Genomic DNA, 15,000 nt, shown 5'->3' on the forward strand with positions numbered 1-15,000 from the left:
AAAACAATTGTAATGTGTTCATATAGGTTGTCAGCTACAATGCACACCTTATACATTTTTTATAAATATAAAAATAAAGTATTACTAAGTTATATATATATTTGTTCTGTGTATGTGATTTCAAAGTCTAGATTGGTCGGATTAACCCTTTAACTGCCGCATCCCTTAAAACTTGATTGTCAGAGGGTTACTGTAAATGCTTATGCCGCTGGGCACATTTTCCCGATGCACCGGGGTGGCGTTGCACTGATGCTTGAGCCCGACATTGCTGCTTGCAGCTATATTTAGGGCTCAAGCCCGAAGGGGCGAAGAGCCCTATTGTTCCCGCTAAGGAATTATCTTTTTCTTATTATTATTATTATTATTTTTTTTATTTTTATTAAACCTTCCGGGGGTTTTTGGGGGCCTTAACATGCTCAAAAACTCTTGAAAATTGGCACACACATTGGAATCTGCGGCTCAGGACGCCACAGAGACTGGGACCCGGGCGTGGCACAGGGGCTACAGCGCCCCCTGGAACACAGTCAGAAATCTTGAACCATAGCTCACACACACTTGCATATATTTATATGAAACTCAGTACACTTGTAGATCTCATTGAGCTGAACAACTTTCGCGCTCTATGTCAAAGGCTCCGCCCAACAGGAAGTCAGCTATTCATGGCTGTTTAAAAAAAGCATGTTCTGGAATTTGATATACTTGTCATAGGTTTTTTACATGATTGCCACCAAACTCGGTGAACATGATCTCAAGACATTGGGGATGAAAAATTGCGAGGGGATTTTTTATATCTCGAACGGTTTGCCCGTGGCGAGGCGTTGAAATTAGGGCAAAAAGTGAGAAACAGGAAATGCCTAAATACATCCACATACATTGCCTGAGTTTGATCAAACTTCATCGGTTTGTTCGATGTATGATACCGATCGTATATATGTGATTATTAAGAGTCAACGTTATAGCGCCACCAACTGGCAGCAGGAAGTGAGTCATTTTCAAAATGCTTTGAATTCAGCATCTTATTTTTACTCGATTTGCTTCAAACTTCATCAGAATAATGACAAAACATGGCCGATGTAAATCTGTTGTGGGGATATTGATATCTTATATATTGTTGCCATGGCAACGTGTCAAACTTGAATATTCTGTTATGGTGATTTTGAGGCAGATAACAACCTCAGATTTACATGAAACTCAAACACATATCAGTATTCTTGATAGCTAGACAATGGAAAAAGCTTTTAAAAGGGCGTGGAAGAGGCACTCTATAGCGCCACCTTTTGTCAAAAGTGGGGGGGTTAGTTTTAGCTACAGACACCAAACTCGGTACAAAAATTGTTCTTATCAAGACGGACAACTTTCTAATTCACAGTCATCAGCTACGATCAACAGGAAGTCAGCTATTTTGATTTGAATGTGGATTTTTTTTTTACATTTAGCTGTGAATTAATGCATACTGCTCAGAGGAGAGTAACACTATACACACCAAACTTTGTCTACATGATGCCAAAACATTTTAAACAACTTAAATTGCCAATGGATTTTGGATAGCTTGAACGGTTTTGTCGTGGTGATTTTTTTAAATGACATAAAAATGGAATTATTAATTGTCCTGCATTTTTAAATTCCAAACACTTCAAAACCTTTTTTCATACAGAAAAAAGTCATTCTGAGTAAATATGGATAGTTTCACGACTTTACAACACTGTATGGATAACAGAAAATTAAAAAACTGTCAGACATCTCATCTCACTCTGTCCCTCTGTTTGAGTATATGTGCTTCAGACTTCCATTGTCTGAGAGAAATAGCGCCCCTACAGGTGCAATTACCGGACTTTTACTTTCACTTTTAAATCGGTTAAAAATACAAATAAATACTTAGATTTAATTCACACTGACAAGCTAAACCAACATATCTGATTATTACCGGTTCAGGGCTCATGGATAAATAATTTCTGGCCAGAGATACGTGAGAAATAGGAGAGATGAATCACCGCTCTGATCACGAGCGTCTGGAGTAAAGAGCTCAGAGAAAACGAATTTATTCCTGTTTAAAAGCTTTTAAAAATAAATTATTACAGCCGATATCACACAATCAACCAATTAGAACACACCAAGAGCTAAAATTCAGATGTTTTTGAACTGTTTGTGTGAAAATTAAATAATTGTGGCTGCCTATCTGAAAATCACCGCCTCCGATCAGCGCTTACAGTGTCGAGCTCAAAACAAACGAATTTATTCTTGTTTAAGAGGCTTTTTTTAAATAAAATATTACCACAATGCACACAATAAACCCATTGTAACACTGCAAGAGCTAAATGCAGGTGTTTGTGACTCGTTTAAGTGTGAAAGACTATTTGACCACCGCCACTGGCAGAATAACATATATCTCTCGAGCTGCAGGATTCTGCCTTTCGTCGTACGAACGAACAACATAACGGACAAGATTATTTCAAAATAGCTTGGCGAATATGAACGAAAACAGCCAATTGAACATAAACTGTTGAGAAATAAATCTGAAGTGGATCTACTGGATTTGAATATTAAGTGACCGCATATACCAGCTGCTTCTGTCTTCAATTTGAATCTATAAAAAAAATGAAACTCATTCATCTTGGCTGCTTTTTAATGTGTGTACGTATGTATTTATTATTTGCTCTAACAAGAATTAATCTATATTTAATTAAATCAATTACATTTTATTTACATTTTATTTGTCCATTTCTGCATCTAAACGCCTAAAAACATAAAACATGCTCTATTATACTATTGTTAGCAATTTCTTTATCGTCCAATTTTTCTGGTGTACACTTTTATTTTCATAATAAACTTGTTTGTTAGATTATACACAGTTACAGTGGTCTATAATAAATATTGACAGGTTTTATTCAAGCTGTTTAGAATGATTGCAGTAGGCTAATTTTTTAAATGTAAATCCAAAAAAAAAAAAAATAAATAAATAAAAAACATTGGAAAACAATAACTGTTGTACTTTTTATACATTTTGTATAATTTCATAGTTTATGCATTATAGTTATAAAAACAAATAATTTAGCCACTCACATAGAAATCTTAGGCCCTTATCCTTTTCTGACAGTTTTAGGATTTTTAAAAATCCCCAAAAACCTTATTTGTGCTGCAAATAATAATTTCAAACTCAAAAAGTAAATAGTCAGTTCATGCTTTATAAAGCCTTGTCCCCAATATTAATAGTCAGTAGTAAGCAGTTTATAAATACAGCTATAAATAGCTTGTTTTTGGTTTATAAGCACATTTATTAAAAAGGAGAGTAAAGGGTCAGTTATCTTCCTATGAAAATAAAAAAATAAAAATAAACAAACAACAACACAGATTGATACAGAGCTCAGAAATTCTATTGTGGATTTATGATAAAATCAGCCTGTAAATTAATTCATACTCCTCCAAGAAGACACAAGTAGTTCACACCAAACTTTTTTTTAACATGAAGCCAATATACTGAAAATGTTAAATTGCGAATGGGTTTAGGATACCTTAAATGGGTGGCCATAGCGATTTATTAAAGTAACATAAAAAAATACAATAGTTATTTTACTATATCTTTAATTTTTTTCATTCCAAACTCTTCATAATTTTTTATATAGGTAGAAGTCATCATTTGAAGGAAGCACAGTAAGTTTCATAGCTTTATCATTTTCAAGAGCCAGCATAAAATTAAAACTATCATAACTTATAAATGAAGCTTGCAATTCTTAGTACCAATAATGGCCACCAGATGGAGCTATAGGATTACTTTTAAATAATTATTGTAGAAACAAGTATGATTTAAATCATTTATAGAAATCTTTCAAAGAAAAATAATATGTATTTATGTATTTTACTGATAAAATGACCCTCACTTAATTAGAATAACAAGCTGAAGTATTGTGAACTGTATATTAAGAATAATTCTTTATAGGCTTTATGGACAGATACGTTTTGAGTGACTCTTGAAGGTTCAGCACCACATCCTCTTTTACCACTGTTTAAAGAATTTATCTTACAGAACAGGTGCGAATGAATTTTTGGATAGCTTGAATGGTTTTGTCGTGGTGATTTTTTTGAAATAACAGTAAAAAAGTAACCAGTAAATGTCTTTTATTTTTTTAAAGTGCAGCTTCTAAACACTTCAAAAAAAATGTACACATAGAATACAAGTCATTCTGAGGAAATATGCATAGTTTCATGGCTATAACAACACTATATGGATGATAGAAAATTAAAAAACTATCATACATCTGATGTCACTCTGTCCCTCTGTCACTGTGGTTAATGTGTGTGTGTGTGTGTGTGTGTGTTTGTGTGTGTGTTAAGTGAATTAGGTGTGAAACTATCAGGGAGCATTTAGTCTCCAGCGCCAACATTTTACAGAACTGCCACTTTCCTGGAGTCTCAGAATTACTCGGTGTCAGGTTCTGAGAGATCTAAGATTCCAAAAAATTATTTAATTAGAATACCATGAAGTATTGTGAAATACTATATATTAAGTCTTTATATATAGGCTTAATGAACAGATTAGAGTGACTCGTGAAGGACCAGCACCACCTCCTCTTGTCCGATGGTTTGAGGAATATATCTTCCAGAATCCGGGATTAAGATTTAGGAGCTCATTTTTATTCCACCTCCTTTCCTGAAAGTCTGTCTTGCAGAATTGACTAAAAATTAATCTTCACATTATTTCCTAATTATTTTGCAATTCTTTTTGTCAGTTCTTCTTGACCTGTTTTTCTCTTCCAGCTTTCCTGGACTATTGTATAGCACTCATAAATGATTAAATAAAAAATAATGGTAGTTATTAAGATTGATATGGTTTGGAATTGGTAAAATGTGCTTGGAAAAAAATCACAATAAAACAATGTTTTAATGTTTAAGTTTGGAATATTAACTGACATGAATGAATGCTATATAAATATTGTTCATGTTAACACAATGTTTATAAATGGAATCTTATTGTAAAGTGTTACTAAAGTTATATATATATATATATATATATATATATATATATTGTTCTGTGAATGTGATTTTAAAGTCTAGATGATTCGGATTAACCCTTTAACTGCCATATCCTTTAAAACCTCACTGCCAGAGGGATATTGTAAATGCATGTGCCCGCTGGGCACAGTTTACCTGATGCCACCGGGGTGGAGATGGCATTGGTGGCTTGAGCCCGCCATCGCTGCTTGCAGCTATATTTATTCTTATTCTTCCGCTTCTCCAAAATGAATCGCATTTTTGAGGGCTTAAACATGCTCAAAAAGTCATGAAACTTTGCACACGTGTCAAACCAGGTGAAAATTTTAGTCTGATATAGGATTCAGAAGAGGGTGTGGCAAAATGGTTCGACATCGCCACCTATACGAAGAAAATCAACAGCCTTCGAGCTATGTTTCACGTACATGCACGAAAATTGGCACACATATGTAACACACCAATACCTACAAAAAAGACTCTTGGACCAAAATTCTAAAACCAACAGGAAGTCGGTTATTTGTAATATCATGAGCAAATTTTGTGTAATTTTGGTCATTTCCATATGTTGTATTTTAACGAACTCCTCCTAGAGATTTCTTCAAATCAACACCAAATTTGGTATGCCTAATCTAAAGGCCTTTGTGATGTTAAATTGCGAAGATCTTGAGTTTTCGTTGAAGGGCGTGTCCGTGGCGGCCTGGCGAATTTCGATGATTCGCCATGAAAAATGAAGTTGCTATAACTCAGACATACAATGTCCAATCTGCCCCCAAACTTTACATGTTTGATGAGACTCCGAACCTGAACAGATTGACATGCCCATATTCAGTTATAGTCATAGCGCCACCTATTGGCAACAGGAAGTGACATATTTTACACTGCGACAAACTACTCCTAGAAATTTTATGACATCAATGTCTTTTTTGTGGTCAGTCTAATCTAAAGGCCTGTGCGATGTTCAGTTGTGAAGATCTTGAGTTTTCTTTAAAAGGCGTGTTCATGGCGCCGCGACGAAGTTTGATGTCTCGCCATGGGAATAAAAGATGTTATAACTCAGGCATAAAATATTCGATCTTCCCCAAACTTCACATGTGTGATAAGAGTCCTGGCCTGAACAGATCTGAAGGCCAATATTCCACCGGGTGTGGCAGAATGGCTCTATAGCGCCACCTATACACTTTCAACGGAGTGCGCCTCGAGCTATGTTTCACGTACATGTACAAAAATTGGTACACACATGTAACACTCCAACACCTACAAAAAAGTCTCTTGGTACGAAATCCGGATCCCAACAGGAAGTCGGTTATTTTGAATTTTCCCTTCAAAATTGGTGTTGTTTTTGCCATTTTCAGGGGTTGTACTTTAACGAACTCCTCCTAGAGATTTATTCAGATCAACACAAAACTTGGTCAGTGTAATCTAAAGCCCTTTGCGATAATAAATTGCGAAGGACTTGAGGTTTCGTTAAAGGGCGGGTCCATGGCGGCCTGACAAATCTTGATGTTTCGCCATGAAAAAGGAAGTTGCTGTAACTCAGACATACAATGTCCAATCTGCCCCAAACTTCACATGTTGGATAAGACTCTTGACCTGAACAGATCTACATGCCAATATTCAGTTATAGTCATAGCGCCACCTATTGGCAACAGGAAGTTACATATTTTACGCTGCGACAAACTACTCCTAGAAATTTTATGACATCAATGTCTTTTTTGTGGTCAGTCTAATCTAAAGACCTGTGTGATGTTTAGTTGTGAAGATCTCGAGTTTTTGTTAAAAGGCGTGTCCATGGCGCCGTGATGAAGTTCGATGTCTCGCCATGGGAATAAAAGATGTTATAACTCAGGCATAAAATGTCCGATCTTGCCCAAACTTCACATGTGTGATAAGGTTCCTGGCCTAAACAGATCTTAAGGCCAATATTCCATAGAGTGTGGCAAAATGGCTCGATAGCGCCACCTATACACTTTCAACGGAGTGCGTATACACTTTAAACCGAGTGCGCCTCGAGCTATGTTTCATGTACATGTACAAAAATCGGTACACACATGTAACACACCAATATCTACGAAAAAGTCTCTTGGTATGAAATCCGAATCCCAACAGGAAGTCAGTTATTTAGAATTTTCTCTGCAAAATTAGTGTTGTTTTGGCCATTTTCAGGGGTTGTACTTTAACGAACTCCTCCTAGAGATGTATTCAGATCAACACCAAACTTGGTCAGTGTAATCTAAAGCCTTTTGCGATCTCAAATTGCGAAGATCTTGAGGTTTCGTTAAAGGGCGTGTCCATGGCAGCCTGACAAATTTCGATGTTTCGCCATGAAATAGGATGTTGTTCTAACTCATAAAATGGCATAAAATGTCCAATCCTCCCCAAACCTCACATGTTCGATAAAAGTCCTGGCCTGAACACATCTGAAGGCCAATATTCCATTATAATGATAGCGCCACCTGCTGGCAACAGGAAGATTGGCACATATATGGAATAAACATTGATATATTCTACTTATATTTATGAGTTTAAACGCATATTTCTCAACGTTCACCTATTAACTAAAGCCACTCGCTGCCGGTTAGTCTGGGTGCGAGGGCCCGTTCATCGCTGCTTGCAGCTTTAATTATTATTATTATTCTTCTTCTTCTTCTCCCGAATGAATCGCATTTTTGAGGGCTTTAACATGCTCAAAAAGTCATGAAACTTTGCACACGCGTCAAACCTGGTGAAAATTTTCGTCTGATATAGGATTCAGAAGAGGGTGTGTCAAAATGGCTCGACAGCGCCACCTATACTAAGAAAATCAACAGCCTTCCAGCTATGTTTCACGTACATGCACGAAAATTGGCACACATATGTAACACATCAGTACCTACAAAAAAGACTCTTGGACCGAAATTCTAAACCCAACAGGAAGTCGGTTATTTTTAATATTATGAGCAAATTTTGTGTAATTTTGGTCATTTCCATGTGTTGTATTTTAACTAACTCCTCCTAGAGATTTCCTCAAATCAACACCAAATTTGCTGTGACTAATCTAAAGGTCTTTGCGATGTTAAATTGCGAAGATCTTGAGTTTTCGTTGAAGGGCGTGTCCGTGGCGGCCTGGCGAATTTCGATGATTCGCCATGAAAAATGAAGTTGCTATAACTCACACATACAATGACCAATCTGCCCCAAACTTCACATGTTTGATGAGACTCCGAAGCTGAACAGATTGACATGCCCATATTCAGTTATAGTCATAGCGCCACCTATTGGCAACAGGAAGTGACATATTTTACGCTGCGACGAACTACTCCTAGAAATTTTATGACATCAATGTGTTTTTTGTGGTCAGTCTAATCTAAAGGCCTGTGCAATGTTCAGTTGTGAAGATCTTGAGTTTTCGTTAAAAGGCTTGTTCATGGCGCCGCGACGAAGTTCGATGTCTCGCCATGGGAATAAAAGATGTTATAACTCAGGCATAAAATGTCCGATCTTCCCCAAACTTCACATGTGTGATAAGAGTCCTGGCCTGAACAGATCTGCAGGCCAATATTCCACCGGGTGTGGCAGAATGGCTCTATAGCGCCACCTATACACTTTCAACGGAGTGCGCCTCGAGCTATGTTTCACGTACATGTACAAAAATTGGTACACACATGTAACACTCCAATACCTACAAAAAAGTCTCTTGGTACGAAATCCGGATCCCAACAGGAAGTCGGTTATTTAGAATTTTCCCTTCAAAATTGGTGTTGTTTTTGCCATTTTCAGGGGTTGTATTTTAACGAACTCCTCCTAGAGATTTATTCAGATCAACACCAAACTTGGTCAGTGTAATCTAAATCCCTTTGCGATAATAAATTGCGAAGGACTTGAGGTTTCGTTAAAGGGCGGGTCCATGGCGGCCTGACAAATTTCTATGTTTCGCCATGAAAAAGGAAGTTGCTGTAACTCAGACATACAATGTCCAATGTGCCCCAAACTTCACATGTTGGATAAGACTCTTGACCTGAACAGATCTACATGCCAATATTCAGTTATAGTCATAGCGCAACCTATTGGCAACAGGAAGTTACATATTTTACACTGCGACAAACTACTCCTAGAAATTTTATGACATCAATGTCTTTTTTGTGGTCAGTCTAATCTAAAGACCTGTGTGATGTTTAGTTGTGAAGATCTTGAGTTTTTGTTAAAAGGTGTGTCCATGGCGCCGTGATGAAGTTCGATGTCTCGCCATGGGAATAAAAGATGTTATAACTCAGGCATAAAATGTCCGATCTTGCCCAAACTTCACTTGTGTGATAAGGGTCCTAGCCTAAACAGATCTGAAGGCCAATATTCCATCGAGTGTGGCAAAATGGCTCGATAGCGCCACCTCTACACTTTCAACGGAGTGCGTATACACTTTAAACGGAGTGCGCCTCGAGCTATGTTTCACATACATGTACAAAAATCGGTACACATATGTAACACACCAATATCTACGAAAAAGTCTCTTGGTACGAAATCCGAATCCCAACAGGAAGTCAGTTATTTCGAATTTTCTCTGCAAAATTAGTGTTGTTTTGGCCATTTTCAGGGGTTGTACTTTAACAAACTCCTCCTAGATATTTATTCAGATCAACACCAAACTTGGTCAGTGTAATCTAAAGCCTTTTGCGAACTTAAATTGCGAAGATCTTGAGGTTTCGTTAAAGGGCGTGTCCATGGCGGCCTGACAAATGTAGATGTTTCGCCATGAAATAGGATGTTGTTGTAACTCAGGCATAAAATGTCCAATCCTCCCCAAACCTCACATGTTCGATAAAAGTCCTGCCCTGAACACATCTGAAGGCCAATATTCCATTATAATGATAGCGCCACCTGCTGGCAACAGGAAGATTGGCACATATATGGAATAAACATTGATATATTCTACTTATATTTATGAGTTTAAACGCATATTTCTCACCGTTCACCTATTAACTAAAGCCACTCGCTGCCGGTGAGCCCAGGTGCGAGGGCCCGTTCATCGCTGCTTGCAGCTTTAATTTAACTTGATGTACTAAAATGAATAACAAATGTCTATATAAATAAAAAATAACATTGTAAAAAAATTATTTCACAATACACTTTAACTGAAAAAAAAGAACTATAACTGAAAACAATTAAAACTATATAGACACAGAAGAACTAATAAAATGACAAAAACTTTAAAAGAATTTAAACTAAAAATAAAATAAGAAATGTAACGTGTGTTCAGTATCTCCTTCATTACTAACACGCGTGTTCGTGTGTATGGAAGGAGAGGAATGTTACTCTGACTGTAGAGTAATGTGTACAGTATAAAGCACAGTATTTCCTGACAGATGTGAGGTTATATACAGTGCTGTGTGTCAGCAGATTCAGTAATGAGCTCACGGTGACAGCGGGTTTAACATATGCTCACATCACATCTACATCTGCGTCTGTCGTCTGTTCAGAGGAGTTCAGTCATGGAAAACACCACGTCTGATCCAGATCTGCCTCAACACTGGAAATGGAACCGTTTATTAAACCTTTAGACACAAATTAAAGCGTTTCATATTTGATGCATCAGGCTTTTATGGATCATAGTATAATTTAGAAAGACTTTAGAAACATTAGTGCATCTAATATGATGCAGCAGCTGTCTAGAGTTAAAATCTGAAGAGTTTCTTGTTTCCGTGCAGTATATATGAGGGTTAAATGAGCTTCAGTCGCTCTGGACAAACACACACACAGCTCTAGAGTCAACATCTGCTTTCTGTGATGTGACAGAAGCCACACATTAACCCTTTTAGAAACACACTTCCTGTCTTTAGCTGGTTTTCCACTGCACTGTTAGTCCAGCAAACACTTCACACACCTGAGCTAGTCACACACACACACACACACACACACACACACTCTATGTAGAAGAATAGTATGCGTGTTTTGGGACATACTTCTTCGTCACAGCTGCTTCTTTAACGGATGATCTGTTGCTTCATTACGTGTATTCTGTCACTGTTCATGTGTTTGATGAATAATGATGCAATAATAAAATGATTTAATCTTTAAAGTTCACAGTGTTACTGCAGATGAAATATAACATGGATAACATTAAATTAATATTTTTCATCGTTAGATATTATTTAATCCCTTTCTTTATCTGTCCACGGGTCACGTATATCAGCCATGGTTGTAGTTTTTTAACACTTCTTATGCATGTTTGTAGTTCTAATCGAACCATAAATACATTTTTATGTAAATATTTTTTATGTTAGAGTTTTCTTTTCTACTTTTTATGAAAAAAAACTTTATTATGAAAAAAAGATTTATTAAATAAGTTCAGTTTTAATAAAGTTGATATATATTGTATGTCAGGTAACAAATGTTTTTGTGTTTTTTTTTAATTTTTACATTTTAATTCTTAAAATTAGAAACATTGCTATTGTATCTTACTATTTTATATTTAATTTTATTCGAGTTGATGTTTATTTTATGTACCTTAAATGTTTGTTTTTGAGGTTTTTTTTTAGGACTTAAAAAAAAAAAGACTAACTGAAAATAAATATAAAAGATAAGTAAAAGTATTTTTTTAAGGTTCCTTTATTTTGAGATAAAGTACTACAAAACCTTAAACTGAAATAAATGTATAAAAACAATATAGACAATACACAATTATTTAAAAATAATTTTCTAAAACTTAATTGAGAATAGAATGATTGGTGATAGAATGAGTTTAAGTGAGTGCTGTGGATGCTCTGGAGTTGTTTTGTGCTCAGCTGGTAATGTACAGGACTGATGTCAGTGCTTGAATCCTGACCTGTGCTGTATCTCCCGTCCTCAGATTCAGCGTTCATGATGGTGAACACATCGGGTCGTGTGTCTGGTCAGCGAGCGCAGCTCTACATGCCGCAGTTCAAGGAGAACGACACCCACTGCGTTATACTGGAGTATTACAGCGCCGCTCGAGAGGGGTCGAGCCCCGGCCAGCTCCTCATCTACGTGAAGGAGAACACGAATCCTCTGGGCATCGCTGTGTGGAACTCGTCCGGTGCGGCTCTGAACAAGTGGCAGCAGGTGGAGCTGGCCATCAGCACCTTCTGGCCCAACTTCTACCAGGTGAGAACGTCTTCAACAGCAGCAGGTTAGAATCGAGACAGCGCTCTTCTGGATTCATATCTTCTGTCATCCTGCGCTGCAGAGCGTCTCATTAATTCATTATGTTTCCTGTTGCTCCTGACACAAACTCACGACTCCACACCTGCAGGGGCTTCCCGCTGGTCCACACGCCGCCTCCCTCTCAATTAAAACAGGAAGCTCAATTATTTTTCCATGAAACGCTCCCCCATCAGCTTCACAAATGAGTTTGGTTTGTCTGGACCTGCAGGAAGTTCCTCGAACCCTCTGCGTACGATATTCAGCGGTGTGTCCTGATGAGAGGCGTCTCGGGATTAAAGCTCTTTGATGAACTCAAAGACACAAAGAGAGTCATGTCTGGAAATGAACTGAGCAGAACAGACCGTCTGAATGAGGGAAACACCTTAAAATACACAGAAAATTACATTTAAAGTTATTAATACAATTAAATCAATCAATCAATAAAAATTCAAATACATTAATATTATTAGTAATGATTATAGAGTTGATTTATATAAATTATGTTAACATAGTTTAATTAATCAAGTCAAGTCACTTTTATTTATATAGCACTTTATATAATATTAGTTGTGTCAAAGCAGCTTTAGAAACAGAAGAGAATTAATATATATTTTCATCGCATCAGTGAAGTGTGCAATCAGAAATAGCAATTTTAATGTAAACTCACTTATTTCACATTGGGTCAGTAGGAGTGTTTGGGACACTTGTTTGGAAATTTGTGCTTTAAAATAGTGCAGAAACGACTCTTTCATGAACGATTCAATGACTCACACATGTGGACAACACCTCGGTTTGTTCCTGAATGAATCACTGTTTGGTTCTAATTGGTTCAGTGACTGATTCAATGACTCGTTTATAGACTGTAAGCTTTTTTATTGCCTTACAAGGTCATTTATAAACCGTAACTTTGTTCCTGAACAAATCACTGTTTTTTTGTTCAATCTGGTCAGTGAATGATTCAATGACTCGTTTATAGACTGTAACTTTGTTTGTTCCTAAATGAATCACTGTTTTGTTCAGGGAATGATTCAGTGACTCAATCTTAGAGACAGCCACTTGTTTTGTTTAAGTAAATGAATGAATCAATTAATGAAATGATTCAGTGACTCATTCATAAAGACAGCCACTCATCGCCACCTACTGGTGAATACATTAATTAATTAATTTCTGATTTCAAAGAAAACAGCAGTTCATTTCCATTTCATTTCGGCGTGCGCGTAATTCTCCAGAAACACGATTGTGACTTTTTAATACAAGCAGAGATTAACAATGCAATCTCCAATTCTTCAGTGCCGTTGCTAATTAGCGATGCTAGGCTAATTGCAGGTTTGTGTAATTGCACTGTATCTTAAGAGTTTGTCGAGATGAGCGCACCTGGTACAGGACAGTCCTCCGCTCTCTCATTGTGTAATCACAGGGTTGTGTTTCATCTCCCGCTGAGCTTTTCTTCAGTGCACAACGACAGCATAGTTTGAGGATGTGAACTGTGCTGGATATTTTTAATGCACAGGTGAGATGGAGGACGAACGTGTGACCTCTGACCTCTGCTTTGTTTCTGCGGAGCTGAGAAACTGTGCACTTACTGCTGATTGACAAACAGATGAGAAATAACACCAGAACAAGAGAGATCAGACTTAGAAAAAGAAAAGAAGTATCCGACATTTGCTCTTAAAGTGACAGCAACCTAATAAACCTACTTACAGAGAAAAAAGCTCCTTCAGGTTCTCCCGAAACACGTTTACTGCTGAATGATTATTTCAGTGCACAATATTGATCAGTTTTAGTAAACAAAACCAGTTTACATTCACAGTTTTTTTATTTAATTGTTGCTCATGACAGATACGAAGTCAGATGATATTGTATTGTGTTTTTAAGATTTACCACATTTCTACACAAATATCATGGCACATTAAAATGGTCGTGTGTATATTTCAGTGTCAGCATGGCACTATCATCAGATAATTTTACATCATCACATGCGGGAGTGGGTGATGATGCAGAAGAGTTATTGTGTTCTTCAAACTCTGAGAAACAGTTTCTGTCCAATCAGATGCTTCTGTTAAACAGCTGTGAAATAAAGTGTGTGGTGATCTCTCTGTGTGTCTGTGTCTGGTTTCAGCTGGTGTTTGAGGCGCTGGCGTCTGGAGAGCGAGGTCTGATCGCCGTCAGAGGAATCTCACGCCAGGGACATCAGTGCTGTAAGTGTCCCACAATCCTCTCTGCTCCTGTGTGTTCAGCTCAGATGATTACACACACTCATGTTTAACTGGAGTCACTTTCACCATCATTTCTGTTTCCCTTGTCCTCTGATGTCACAGAGGAGTGAGTTAGTGTTAACTGTTTAGTGACTGATCGTTCTGTCATCATTTACTCTCCTTCATGACTTTCTTCTGTTGATGTTTTCTATGTGATTATAAAGAGCTGAAGCATCATGTCACATTACTGACTTGAGCTGTGTCTTTCAAAGCTTCTGAAGGAATATGATGCTTTGTGTTAGAAATAATGAATTATATATTATGCATTATTTATTCATTAATATATTGTTCATTTAGATTTAATCTTTTTTTAATTTACTAAATTTTTTTGTTTTTAAATAATTATTATATAATAAATGTAATTTGTAAAGCACCTTTTTACATTATAACAAGCACTTTACATGAAAACAAGTAAATTGTTCATAAAACAAGATAAAGCAAAAAGCGTAACAAAACATGGAACTTCAAACCAAATAATAATAAAACCTACAAATCTAGATGAAATATGTTGAGGTAAAAAGCTTCTTAGAAATGTTTTAAAATAATATATTTTTAATATATATCTTTCAGTTGGATTCTTATTTATTCATTTCAGTTTTTTATGTTATTACTTTTAGTTATTTAA

The 15,000-nt window shown here is 36.6% G+C and overlaps 1 pseudogene; it reads left to right on the forward strand.

The window, feature by feature from the left end:
* Nucleotides 1–15,000, forward strand: part of LOC113042671 (receptor-type tyrosine-protein phosphatase mu-like) — a 673,064-nt pseudogene that overhangs the window by 630,963 nt on the left and 27,101 nt on the right.

This window comes from Carassius auratus, chromosome 24 (genome assembly GCF_003368295.1).
Source record: "Carassius auratus strain Wakin chromosome 24, ASM336829v1, whole genome shotgun sequence".
NCBI classification, from domain to species: Eukaryota; Metazoa; Chordata; class Actinopteri; order Cypriniformes; family Cyprinidae; genus Carassius; species Carassius auratus.